Raw genomic sequence first — 14,963 nt, forward strand, 5'->3', positions numbered from 1 at the left:
AAGATTAAGATGAACAGTAGTTGTACAGTGTTGTAACCAACGACTATAATCTATAGTGCATGACGTTTATTTCTCTGCCCGGTGCTTTATGTAACGTAAATAAAGTGTAGAAGCATTAACATTCTCAACGGACAAGAGAAGATGAAAAGTAAGAGATTTAATCTCCCATCACTGGAAAAGTTGAAAATTTACATGGACATGTCAATTTTAATTTACAGCATGTAAATATTGATTTACATTCTTTGTAAATTACAATTTACATGTTAGGGTTTTGTAAAATAAATTTACAGGAAATTTACAGCTTTTAGTAAAGCATGTAAATGTTTTGTAAATAGTGATTTACATTGTCTTTGTCGACAATGATCATTTGAAGAACATGTAAAAACCTGTAAAATATTTTACGCACTTTTACAGTATCTGCCTTTGTAAAAAACATGTAAATTGCTTTGCTAAACCATGTAAGAAACATGTAAATAATTCAAGCGAATGCTGTAAAAAGTCTGGAAATGTTATGTTTGTAACCCTGTAAAAACCATGTAAATGAAAAAAGGGGGCCTGTAAGAAAGATGTAAAAACCATGTAAATGAAAAAAGGGGGCCTGTAAGAAACATGTAAAAACCATGTAAATGAAAAAAGGGGGCCTGTAAGAAACATGTAAAAACCATGTCAATGAAAAAAGGGGGCCTGTAAGAAACATGTAAAAACCATGTCAATGAAAAAAGGGGGCCTGTAAGAAACATGTAAAAACCATGTCAATGAAAAAAGGGGGCCTGTAAGAAACATGTAAAAACCATGTCAATGAAAAAAGGGGGCCTGTAAGAAACATTTAAAAACCATGTCAATGAAAAAAGGGGGCCTGTAAGAAACATGTAAAAACCATGTCAATGAAAAAAGGGGGCCTGTAAGAAACATGTAAAAACAATGTAAATGAAAGAAAGGGAGCCTGTAAGAAACATGTAAAAACCATGTAAATGGAAAACCTAGAAGTTGCACGGGTGCAGTGGGGGACTGTAAATAGCCTGTTAAAAACATGTAAATTAAAAAGGGGGACCTTGCAAAGGCTGTGAAAACAATTTAAATGAGCTAATGGGGGCTTTTCGAAAAACTGTTAAAACCACGTTAATGTAAAATGGAGACTCTTAGAAAAAAAAGATCTAAATTTAAGAGAAGGTCTGCCTAAACCCTGCGAAAACCATGTAACGGAAAAGTGGGCTTATTTAATATAACTCTGGTGTAATGGTTCAACCAACGGAGACTGTTGAAATGATGTAAATTCCAAGTTACCGACAGGTTCGCTATCCTCTTGTAAACGGTTGGTTGGATTTTGCAAAGAAATAAATGAAAAGTTACCCCGGCCAGGTTAAACTTGGGGGACGGGGGCGGGGGGCGGGGGGGGGGAGAGGAAGGGTTGTCTCGGGTAACCGAGAACATATAAATGGGACCTTTTAAAGGCGCGTAAAGTTAAAACGTAACACCGCCCTAAAGCTCCGTAAACCTACCGTGAAGCCTCCGTTAAGGTGCCTTTTACGTTGAAGCATTTGAACTTCTCTAAAATCCAAGCGTGTGCTATAGTGTGCTTTAAATTGAAGTTGGGTTAGAGGGTATGCACCAAACTAAATCGCTGCATTGATCGACACCGCACGAAGCTGTCTTCTTGTGAACTTTCCGCGCATCCACAACGACAAAATAAAACTAGAATTGTTACTGCACATGCAGGCGTCCCAAGCTTACGCCTCTAGAAAAGGGAAAAATTAATTCTCGGACACGTACGTATTTATTCATGAAGGACCATGAAAGCGTCACGTGTTGTGTGAGTTCAAGACGGAAAGAGCCCCGGTGACCGAGTTTGAACTGACGCGAGTTAGGTTAGGCAGGGAACCATAAGGGACACGGCCGGCCCAACCACCGTTTTCTCTCGAATGCTTTGAAACGCTGTTTTAGGTTATCTGGTGTACTTTCAAAGCTCTGTAGGTTAATTTTAGGTAGCGCAAAAAATATATATATCTGTTCGGTTATTCTAGAGGAGCTTGTGTATCTCGTACTTATTAGGGCTTTTTTGTCCATTTCCCGAAAACGTTAGGACTTATCGCCTTTCCGAAAATGATAGCTGACTTTTTTTCGGTACCCAAGATGACATTTTGTTTTTTTGTTTTGCTTTGGTTTTTTTTTTGTGATTTCTACCGTTCTGTGCTTTCATTGCCGTCACTGATATCCCAGTCCCTTTATAAGAGCGTACCAGCCTTGTGAGTGCCCGATCTCCAACAAACAGGAATCAGCGGTCTTCATGTTAGGTACCAGGTCCTCTCGGTTCTCCCGCCATGTTCGGCAGTTCGTTGGAACTTGCATCGAACTCGAGCTCTGTTTCAGCGGGCCAAAATCCACTCTACCTTCGCTTCGTCATCGTGCACGGTTTCAAGGCAAAGTTTTCCGTTACCCAGAAGCTGAAGATAGCGATTACAGGCAACAACAACAACAGGTAAGCAAGTTTTGCATAAATTGAACGAGTAGAGTAAAGTAACGTCAAGATACGTATACATTTCGTTTTGTCTTTGGTTGTGAATGTGTCATTATCAAGGAGAAGTTACATTGCTTGTGGAATCGACTTTGTTGATGTTTACCTGCTGTGCATAAAGAGCTTTATTATCTGTTCTTATCTGTTCTCGATAACCGAGTAAGAGCATGCGACATTTGTTATTGGCTTATATGCACCTTATGATTCCTTCTGATGCATTCTCTTGTAAGGTTATGTTGCCCTCTGATGTGAATGCTAGTAAGCTAAAATGTAATGTGCCATCTTCAGCAGAGAAATTTCTCTTATGCTAGTGTAAGTATTCTGAAGTTACTCAAGTGTCTACAGTTGTACCTACATGCAAGTTACAATATGCTACACAACTGTACATGGACATTGCACCCACTGGTGCTGATAGTAAGTTAAATGTGGTGAAATTTTCTTTCACAAAAAAAACACTACGATACTTTATAAAGAGGTATACATGTACCTCAAACTGTCATGAAAACTACACAGGACTTGAAAAAAAAAGGAAGAGTAACTTGCTCAGGCAGGAAAATCTACTTGTCTTGGACGACATAGTATAGTCAATCGATTATCTCATAACAATCAATAGGAATTAGTCAATGATATCAGAAATCAATAAAAGGATTCGTCATGAGTAATCGATTGTGATCAAATTTTCAATAAGCATTATCAATTTTGCTGATACTAGCTTATCTTTTAAGCAACATTTAATAAGAAAGAAATGACCAAAAGATATAAAGTGAAATATGAAATCATGAATACAATTGCATAAAAACATAACATTGTATCTTGTAAACAGAATATTTTGCTGGCATACATGTATCGGGGACTATGTTTTAGGGGTCTTTGGTAGTGCCTTTGAAATCTACATAAAAAAGTTACAATCAAACATTGTGTTGAGGGACACAATTTTTCTACAGTTTATGTGAACTAACAAAGAGAGGCCAACTTTCAAGTGATTCTCTAATGACTGATAAATTTGGTAAAATCAAATTGATAACTTGAAACTTCTCTAGCATGTGAGTATGAATTTCTTTCAGTTGATTGATAGCACTGATAACACTTACATTAATTTCAATTTATTGATTTATATCAATTTATGGATCAATTTCAATCGATTGCCTTACCCTGGGATGACCAGACAGCATTTTAGAGACCTGTTACAGCTGTACATTTTACTTGTATGAAATTGGGCTCTTACCAAATACATGCAGGTTTCATGTGTCATGCATCTGTTCATTCATCTGTAGCAGGGCAGGAAAAAAAATTGTAAGTCACTTGCCCAGTGGGCCAGTTAATTTCAGTTTTCGCTTGCCCCCATTTAAATATTAGTTGCCAGTGTGGTGGCCAGTAAGGAAATCAGAGGACAAATGCGAATGAAGTACGCTCGGATTCCTAACTAATTCTTGCTTTCAACCTAATAATTAACTAATCTTTAGGTCTTAAGTTTTGAAATGGAATGACTGGAAATTATCATTTATCAAGCTGGCATTTTTAGTCAGACTCACAAGACTACTGAGGTTACATTGTAATTTCACTTGCCCACTGGGCCACTGAACTTCTATTTTCACTTGCCCAAGAGCAAAATTTACTTGGCTGAGTAAATCAGATCTGGTTTTTTCCTGCCCTGAGTAGATCACAGATAACACCAAAATGTGGTAAAAACAAAAAATATTCACATAAGCCATTACCAGAGTGTGTCAGAATCTGTGAATTTTTCAGGCGTGTGTCACTGATGTTCTTACCACATTTTGATGTCTTCTGCGATCTATTACTGAACAGATGCACGACAACGTAGAATCTATCTGCTTCGTAATACATAACAAAGAAACAAAAACAAACATTTATGACATCAGCTGTACCTTTGTCCACCAATAGAGCATAAGTACATGTAAGAAACAATCAAATTGTGCCTGCAAATAACTTGACTTATTATTTAAACATTGTTTGATAGGAGTTTGATTTATTGTGCATGAATATTACAATGTAGAAGATAGTGAACATTGAATATTTACTGCCACACATTTTGAGTTTAGTTCTTCTTCATCCTCTGACATTCAGTGCCTTCCAATCAGAGATGCAAAGTTTTTGTCACACAGTAGCTACAGATGTAGATTAAGATCTGTTTGATTGATGAATATTCAGGGCTCAAAATAATGGCCGGTCAACGGGCAATGTCTGGCCAGAATGGTCACTTGACTGGCCAAAAACTTCACTCGCCAGTCATGTTGACCAGTCATGTCATGTTGAGACGGTCACGTTGTTCATTCTTGAATAAACAATCAAATCCCCAACTGTAAATCTGAGAGTTTTTAATCTCTTTTTTATTATGACCTCTAATGAAAACATACACCAATGCATACATGTATCTGTTCGAACGGCTAAAGACCATTCGCTTGCTGTTTATCATGCGTTCAAGATCGATAGGAATGCCATTCGAGTGATTGGGGTTAATATTAAGCCAATTTTTAAACGGTCTAGCAGTGACTGGAACAAATAAACTATATTTGTGGGTTTAATTTGGCTCACATTACATGTACTTGATTTTTGCATAAATATCCTGACCGGTCAGAAACGAGACGTGACTGAGCTAAAATTATTTTGGCCAGTCAACATGACCGGCTACAGTCTGATTTCAAAGGTCACAGTATAAATTGGAATGACAAGAAACAAAATAATAACTCCAATGTAAAATTCAGTGATTGATATCATACACAGAATTTGCTGATTCATACTCAGACATAACTTATCTTATTTAACGAAATGTTTTATGTTACTTGTAGGATGAAGTAAAATTGAGAGTGGTCAATACATGCATACTCCTTGGCATTGATGCTTGATCAGGAAAAAATCAGCCACTGAGAAGTCTACAGTACTTATGACTCTATAAGGGGTCCAAGGCTCATTTCTTGAAGGCCCTGGAAACTTTTCGGGCCCACAAAGCCATCTTTAATTGAGCTGTGTCTAAAAACTAAGAGCTGTATATGCCTGAAACTTCTTGTGTGAAGGAAACCTCTGTTCATATTGAGAATAAGCAATTAAAACAGCTCTGTAAGCATAAGATTTCAGATTTTGGTATGGCTTTCTGGGTGCGAAAACCTTTTGGGACCTTCGAGAAATGGGTCCCTGGTGCATTACAGTCTAACATGGTGACCTTCAACACTTTGATATACTCTGGCAGCTTTCTGGCATAAATTCAACCACTTTAAACATTATTTTTTAATGCTTTGAAGTATCACTTACACTGTACCTGTGTTAGTGAATTAGCATCAAATTGAAATATCTTAGATTACTAGGTTGATACTTATTGTTCAATACAACAGCTATAAGATTTCATCATAAAAAGAAAAGGCTATGTTTACATACATGTAGTACCATGATGTGTTATGGGAACTATGGTACTAGATAGGCCTTTCAATTTCAACAGGCCCCTATGAATTTTTTTTTTACAGTACAGTTTTTTATCACAAAAAGAAAAAGTAAAATTTTGAATATTGTTTACAGTGAATGTTTTGTCAGGGGTCCAAAATGTTTGTACTGTTTGGATTCCGTACAGTTTTGGAAAAAGAAGGAAACTGTGACTTTGAAAACATAGCCTAAAAGGTGTCAGAAGCCTTGTTTTATGTTATGCAATGTAGTATTCCTTTGCCATGAATGTTTTTATGATGAATTTAAAATGTCAATCTCTATCTTGTGGTAAATGTTTTTTCTCCCTATTTTCTGTTATTTCAAACAGAAGAACAATTCACTCTATGAAAAAAGTTGATCAATACTTCACACTTACATTGCAGTAATTTTCATAATAAGGTAAAGGTAAAGTCTGCATACGAGCCACGTGGCCCAACAGGCTGGAGCTTATCCCGCTTTCTGTAGCAGGAAGCGACTAGGACTATTTCTACTCCCCCTGGATGAGATGCCAGTCCATTGCAGGGTTACCCAACCATTAAATTCGCTGCTACCCACTTATACACCTGGGTGGAGAGACACTGAGAGTAAAGTGTGTTGCCCAACAACACAACAGAATGTACCCGCCTAGAGCTTGAACCCGGATCGCTCGATCAGGAGTTGAGCGCACTACATGTAACTACGAGGCCATCGTGCCTCCCCCATTTTTCATTGTTAAGGCTAATTTAATCCTACATTAATTACTTAGTAAGAAAAAACAGTTTATTCATTCATTTTATGACAAAGGTATTATTACGTTACATTTGACTTTGTGGATTTAGTATATATTTAAGAGAGGTATCCATTCGCAAACAATTTTAATTTAGTAATACACCTAAATTGCAAAATTTTTACTAGTTGTAGCTGACAACAGTATAGTTCTTAATCATTTTATTATTTATGAATTAAATAGAGTTGAATATGACATGGTTTCCCACAATCTTGAAAAGGTCTTGAATTTTAGTAGTCTTCTTGAAAAGTGCTTGAATTCTGTTAAAGGAGCTCAGTCATGGTATTTTAAAATATTTTGGCCATGCACAAAATTACATTTAAGTCTCTTGTTATGAATAGATAGAAAAGAAAACATGTTTTATTTGTTGCAATGTATACACTGTAAACCTTATTCATGGCATATAAAAACTATTTGAATTTTACTGAGTTTTCTCTGATTGCAATAAATTTCTGATTCTGTATAAATTTGCATATTTTCTACTATTATAATTAAGGTCAACAGATTTGATTACAATAAAACAGTACATTCCATGCATTTTTCCTCAAGTGATTATTTACACATCATTTATTGCACAGGGTTTCTGCCTCCCTTTTTCGATTTTCATGTTATTTACAGGCTCCCTTTTTCCATTTCCAGGTTATTTCCAGGCTCCCTTTTTCAATTTACAGGTTATTTGCAGGCTCCCTTTTTCAATTTACAGGTTATTTACAGGCTCCCCTTTTCAGTTTACATGTTATTTACAGGTTCCCTTTTTCGATTTCCATGTTATTTACAGGCTCCCTTTTTCCATTTACATGCTATTTACAGGCTCCCTTTTTCGATTTCCATGTTATTTACAGGCTCCCTTTTACCATTTACATGTTATTTACAGGCTCTCTTTTTCGATTTCCATGTTATTTACAGGCTCCCTTTTACCATTTACATGTTATTTACAGGCTCCCTTTTTCCATTTACATGTTATTTACAGGCTCCCTTTTTCCATTTACATGTTATTTACAGGCTCCCTTCTTCGATTTACATGTTATTTACAGGCTGCCTTTTTCGATTTACATGTTATTTACAGGCTCCCTTTTTTGATTTACATGTTATTTACAGGCTCCCTTTTTCGATTTACATGTTCTTTATGGGCTCCTTTTTTGATTTCCATGTTATTTACAGACTGCCTTTTTTGATTTACACGTTATTTACAGGCTCCCTTTTTCGATTTACATGTTATTTACAGGCTCCCTTCTTCGATTTACATGTTATTTACAGGCTCCTGTTTTCATTTTCCATGTTGTTTACAGCCTCCCCTTTTTTATTTACATGTTATTTACAGTATTATGGCACCCTCCCTGCATTAAATTTACATGTTATTTACGGGTTTCCAGGTTGAATCACAAGAAATTTACAGGCTATTTACAGTATTTGCACGAACAGTTTACATGTTATTTACATGATCTTAGCCCTTTGCTTTGAAACATTTACAGTGTTTTCTTCATCATTTACATGTTTCACTTAAAATATTTACATGTTATTTACATGAAACCTCCAAAACATGTAAAAGGGGAAAAATCATGTAAATTATTCTTTACAGTCTTTTTTTGATTATTTACATGTTAATTACATGTTATTTACATACTCTGTAAATTTTCAACTTTTCCAGTGCATATAAACCTTATTCACAAGGCGATCCTTCTCAATTTATTTTTAGATAACTGCCAGAAATGTCCTGAATGTCCTGAAATAACACTGATGTGTAGGGTAACAAATCCGGCATCCTTGTATTTGTCACGTCTTTTATTATCAAGGACAACTTTTTGACACTCTCTCATCAGCGGGTGCGTGTTGACTTGCAAATAGATGAACCGCGGTTCTATCTTCCATTCAGCCATTCAAATAACTGTTGTTTTTTTAAGAACTGGTTCATGCTTAGTGTGCGTATATCGAGTTACGGATACACGCGGGAAGTTTGGAGAGCGCGAAAGAAGCGTAAGAGTTGCTCGAGGCGACAGCCGAGAGCAACTCTAGCTTCTTGAGTGCTCTTCAAACTTTCCAAGTGCATCCATAACTCGATATACGCACAGCTACAAGCATGAACCAATTCTTTCATAACATGGCGACAGCAACTTGGGTGCTAAGTCATGTTTTATTTTTGACTGACTACAAACTTCTCACAATGTACGGTGAAGAAAAACAAAGGCCATTAGGATCCTAACACGCCACAATCAGTTGAGCAGCGGTTGAACGAAAACGCTTAACCTTGTTTCTCGTAAAATTGTCACTGATAAAAACTTGGCTTCCTCGAATTAATTACAATGAAAATGTAAGCAGACAAAGTCAAAAATACTCGATGAAAATGTAGACAAACTTCACTTTGCCGAAACTTAAACAAAAGGAACTTGCACTAAACTCGACGGAACTTTTGCAGCTAAATTGAAACTGCACATGTCATCTTATAAACGTACGGCCGTGCGTACAAAGAGATTTTGCTCATGATGGCTCAATGGGAATTAGATAGGACTAGTGCGCGCGCTATGTTTTAAACTACTGATGCATCAAGTCAAAATGTTGTGTCAAAATGTCGGCTGCGCCTCGTGGGTCCAGGACAAATTTTGACCACTGTGATGACGCGTATCGTTGTCGATAACACTACAGACCACGCTAAACCACATTTCGATTTGATTTTTACCACAACATCAACGTCAAAGAAAATGTTTTTTTTAGAGCGCGAGCTGAAAACGGCATTACGTGACACATTGACGCGTACCGCGTTGTCTGGACTCTTATCGACAACGGCAAATTAGCCGATCAGATTGCGAGATTAGTAACAATTGTGGTAAAAAGAGATTTCGTTCATGATGGCTCAATAGGAATTAGATAGGACAAGCGCGCGCGCTATGTTATAATTATCTATGATAGATATATAGACTCATGTCTGGAAGCTGGATGCTGGATCTTCTCTTCCCAGTTTCTCGGAGTTGATTGACGAATTAAGGTAGTTTTAATAAGAAATGAGAAAAACAAGTCCCAATACAACGGTTTTAAATTTAAGTAAAAATCCACTTCCGAGTGGTCCAAAGAAATTACAAGAAAAAAAAAAAAAAAAAGAAAAGAAAAAAAGGAACAATGAAAAAAGTTGTTTTCTTCTTAATGACAGTGATTAAAAAATAGATTACGTTATCATCTTTTTGTCTATAAAATAACAGGAAAGAATATATATGTGGCTAGCAGCTTCAGAAAGAGTTGCTGTTAGTGAGGGCTCTCTAAGATTGTTCCATGACAAATTAAGGCTTATAGAGTTAGCTATCAAACTGCATCAGGAATTTTGAACTAAAATAAATAGTCGAATTTTTCACGACCTCTAAATGCGAGTGTCCGAATCACGGCTACGCTCTTTTCTCAGTGTTTGGACTGGTCAAACACGGTCTTTCGTGTTTGATATATTACTTGAACTTACGCTTAAACTTACATTTACACTTAGAATAAATTTACTATAGTTACCATAGCTACCACCAAAAGATGATGTTTGTGTAGCTTCATTCCTTGCCCTCGCGTTTACCAATGGCGTAACGCCAACGCGTCGAAACAGACGATAACAGCAGATTAAATCACGAATAGCTCCACGAAACTCAGGAATTCGTAAGATATACACAAAAGGATTCATAAAAGAATTAGCTAAGTGCATAAACTTACTTATCATAGTAGGATCCTTAAACAGTTTTATGTCAGAAAAAACACACTTTAAACAGAGATTCATAATGCTTAGTACAATTGGATAAGGCAGCCAGGTAAATGGGAAAATGACAGAAGCGATAACAAGTGTGATCGCCAGTCGCCTGTCTTTTTCTCTGCTTCGTTCGTGTCCAGATGCATGGCTTGTTCTCACCTTAAACCAAAGCGTTATATGTAAGCTATGGTAGTCACTACGATTGGAAAGGAACACGATGCTAGCACCACGTGAAACATGAAAAGGTGTGGCAATAACCTGAACACGTCCAACAAGGGCAAAGATGCCACTATCAATGCAAGAATCCAAGGTATTGCAATGAAAACAGCGTATGTTAGCGGTGAGGTAATTCTGTGACGAAGTGGCCACCCCATGGCGAATAGTCGTTCGAGTGAGATACTTGCCAAAGTGAATATTGAAGCCATGCCTGATAGGAAATCAAAGAACCAGAATGCAGCTCTTGATCGCAATGTCACCTTGGCGACACCCAGGTTGATACAGATATATATCGGTACTGATATGGATGCAACCATGAAATCAGCACAAGCCAGTGAGATAAGTAAGTAGTGGGGAGGTCGTCGGAGCCTCTTTTGGGTGAAAGCAGCTATAGTGAGGACGTTTGTGACAAGAGCTATTATCCCAACAACACCTAGGAACATGCTCCATGTTATTTCCGCGCGTGTCGGTGGAGCCGTGCGAAGGTTATATGATAAAAGATCGACATCTTGTGACGTGTTGCTGCTGTTGGGCATGCTTGCTATCCTAACAGAAAGAAATAGCTAAATTTAAGGTTACTCCAAACCTTCGCGGGGCTACTTTTGCCAAATTTTCCTCTTTTTTTCTACCAAATTAAAGTTCATTATTTAAGGTAACACCTTCCAAAAAATGAAAGTAAAATATTAAAACGCGCGCGAGTTATTGGGAAAAAGAGATTTTTTAATCAAAAGTTAATAAAACGTCAACGCGAGAGAAAGATCCTAAATCAAATACTTTCAATTTTAGATTTCATTATTATTATTATTATTATAATTTTAAATAATTTTAATTTACAAAACACAGTTCTACAATACTTACTCACGTTACTTACAATACGGGTCACTTATGCTGGCAATGAATCCTTGTAATTACGCTTCGGCAATTGCTCCTCAGTTTCTTTTTGTTTGTTGCACATCGCTTTCCTTCTGTTTTGTTCTTTATTGTTGATCACCGGTCTAAGACATGTGCGCCTAAAACGTGACTGTAACACTATCGCTTTCCCGCGAAGCTCCAGTTTGCATACTGTGAACACTAAGGGTTCTGCTAGTACATTGGCTGGCTGCTTTTTGAGTTGACATATCCCTCTGAGAAGGCGTGACGTGTTTATAAATCTTTAGAAGGCGAAAACTCGCACTCGTTTTTCTGAAGAATCCCTCTCCATTCACTAATAGGTAAGGAAAAAAAGTGTGTCGGCAAATTCTTTCATTTTAAATACTTTTCTTGTGGCGGCCTCTAACGCAACACGTTACGCGAATTTTTCGATAGCGGAACTTGACAGATCTATAAACTGATAACCAATAGAAATGAAAGAAAACTGCTGACACACTTTCAGAGATTGATGCTTTGTGATTAACACTGCACAACGATCGCATTTAATACCCGATTAATTCGCCGGAATGTCCCTCAGTCATTTTGGCCTTAACGGCTTCAACCGGCTTTAGAAAGCAATCGGCAAAACAGAATATAATTTTACCGAATTCTACATTTAATTACCTTTCTATTGATATTTAGTATAAATCTACTAACATTCTATCGCGAATGCTGTTCTCCGATTGGCTATGCTACCCACTATCTATTCTGTGATAGATAGTGAGTAGCGTAGCAGTGTGCCCTTACTAGCAAAATAACGGCTGCTTCTTGGCGTTTTCGAAGTATCTGAGAAGAGGGTTTCGATAAAGTTTTGAACGACTAGTAGATTTATACTATGAACAATCAGATTATTCGCTCTCAATTTCTATGCTTGATATATATAGTTGACGAGGGTGCAATAGAAATCTCAAGCTCATAAACTTATTGTTTAATAGTTTGTGGGGGTTTCCTTGAAAACAGCACCCGTAAGAATTTTTTTTCTGGAGGACACCCGTGAAGGTTTGGAGTAACCTTAAACAAAAGTTGATTTCTTAGCAAAAAATAACAAATGTTTCCATAAGAAGAAGGAAATGTTGAAAGAAAAAGATGTATTATTTTCTATTTGGTTCCCAATTCCTTGTAAGGAAATAGCTTCATCACACGCATCCACCTGAGTGGTTTTATCTAAACACTAATTCGCACATCCATATTTTCATATACTTTATCCGAATCAACTTTGTCAAGTAGACGTTTGAAACAAGAAATGTTCCTCCGAATTCTGCTCTAAAGAGGTCTACATTCTGACAATTATGAAAATTGACACAAGTTAGGCCAAAGGAAAGATCTGAAATAATTGAGGAGCTAAACAGTACATTGTTTTTGCGGCAAAAAGATAATCCAAAACTCTTACTTTAAATTGGCAAGGCACAAAAGCTAACAAATTCGGGCCACATACTAATTCAAAATTTGCACAATTTTAATCTGACTTGAGTATTATAATTTATCTCTGTTGAAACTAGGAACTTAAAAATGTTAAACCTGACTAAGAATTACAAGTAGAAATGGACTGAGTTACGAATTATTTTTGCCTGCCTGAAATTTGCCATAGTATCAAAATCAAAAGTGCCTCTCTTAATTAATCCGCATAAGCTTTGACAAGTGTTTTCACAAGTTATATGAGGGCAGGCTTCATATGTACTTGTCTACTTTAAAACATCAACTGCGTAGAAACTGGTGTCTGAAATGGGAATCAGAACGATTATACAAGTAAAAAAGAAACTGTCTATGGTAATACACTAAGCTATTGCGCTACACTAAACTATTGCGAAGGAGACTGATCTTCGAGGATAATGTAAGCAGTGGTGAGAAAATGTAATTAAAAGGACGTTGGATTTTTACTAATACCTTCTCACCCCGAAGGTTTTGAACCCTAAGCGCAACCTTACAAAATTGAGAAGAACTTGTCCAGATGCAAGCCTATTTCCATGGTGGAAATCTACTTTCCCTTTCTGTTTGAAATTGTGGCCTTTTGGGATCTTTCCATGAATTGTGTGCCGTGTTTTTTGCTCACTGACCTTTTCCACAAACAATCTCGTACCAAGCTTTTACTTACTAGAGGTAATGGCGACAGTCTGTGCGTTCTTTTGACGGACAACGCTCCCTTGACCAACGTTTGAGAAATTTCGTATAAGGAAGAGTAAAATTTACAATAAAGTCAATACACCCAATACAATTAAGGTGGGCTGTTTGTTGAGAGCAGAAGACAAATCAGCGTAGAACCAATAAGAAAGCTAGAAATCCATTAACAGATAGTTTGCATTTAATAATAATTGATATCGTTCTATCGGTAACGCCACGCGTGAACACATGAGAAAATAAATGAATAATAAAATAAAGACCCCTTTAAGGTTGCTCGATATAAGCACTTCTCAAATTTGAAGACCTTTTAGCCACTAGCAATCCTTCCAGAAGTGAAACGGAGACTGATTTCGCAGGTCATTCATCGAATCCACAGCGAGAAACGATGAATAAAGAACGGCATTATCCAGTTTTGCCTCCTGTTTCACAAAAAGTTTGTCATTCATAAGCGCGCCCAGAACAACAGGACACTTCCTCTTTCCACCTATAGTTTCCCAATCGTTGTTCGAACTTTCTATTTGCACACGAAAAAATGTACTGTCATTGTACACCTAAATTGGTCTTGCAAGAAACCAACTTTGTTCCAGGGTTTGGAATCCAGTATTAACCGCATATGTATGTTAGGAACTCAGACCAAAACCGTATTAAAGTCAATAGTAATAGCAATTTCTCTAAAACCCAGTCTTGGACAATTTTGATTCTCATTATATCCCAATTTAGGGTGAGGAAATTTCAAGGCTTAAAAATCTTGTCGAAATAAGGCAGGAGTAATGAATTTCGTTTGGACGTTTTTCTCTTTCCAATGTCCCACGCAGTAGTTAAAAGACATAGAATAAATTGACTTAAACTATTATTGGAGCCTTGATGGCCAACAAAGAGTATGTATTGTGTATTTCTCAAAATTTGTACAAGCTGAACTTTTAACAGCGTTTAACAAATACTTACTCTCGCGATCATTCAAGTTTTAGAAGATCTTACTTCTGGTGAGGTGGCTGACTGACTGTGGAACTCCTTTCCTAAGAGTTACAAAACCGATACTGCCATGAGACGTACAGGAACGGTGATATAGAAAAACTTATCGCCTGCCGGAAACTAAATCAAGATTACACAGTAAATACATTCTTAATATTAGCTCCGGTCTTTATAGTTTCCCGTATTTACTTTTAGCTCTGTGCTCTAATGCAGCATCTTAACAAGAAAACTGGAGATCTTGATGAAAACTAAGAAAATATTTGCTGACGTCAAGATGGCAGCTGCTGATTCTTTTCGTGTCATTTATGCTTCTAGTCAAACCCGCA

The 14,963-nt window shown here is 36.9% G+C and overlaps 1 long non-coding RNA gene and 1 pseudogene across 3 annotated transcripts; one reads left to right on the top strand and one right to left on the bottom strand.

Moving 5' to 3' along the window:
• The first annotated feature begins 806 nt into the window (after positions 1 to 806).
• On the top strand, positions 807 to 7,549 carry LOC145501129 (uncharacterized). Of its 3 annotated transcripts, none has more exons than XR_014051184.1 (2): positions 807 to 2,824; positions 5,320 to 7,549. It is a non-coding gene; the product is annotated as an uncharacterized LOC145501129 (long non-coding RNA). The 3 variants fall into 3 exon arrangements; XR_014051183.1 differs by having other exon boundaries at positions 807 to 2,476; positions 2,743 to 7,549; XR_014051182.1 differs by having other exon boundaries at positions 809 to 2,476; positions 5,320 to 7,547.
• Positions 7,550 to 9,867: 2,318 nt separating this feature from the next.
• Positions 9,868 to 11,174, bottom strand: LOC145491513 (melanocyte-stimulating hormone receptor-like; annotated as a pseudogene).
• Between the last annotated feature and the right edge of the window lie 3,789 nt (positions 11,175 to 14,963).

Source organism: Orbicella franksi, chromosome 1 (assembly GCF_964199315.1).
Source record: "Orbicella franksi chromosome 1, jaOrbFran1.1, whole genome shotgun sequence".
NCBI lineage: Eukaryota > Metazoa > Cnidaria > Anthozoa > Scleractinia > Merulinidae > Orbicella > Orbicella franksi.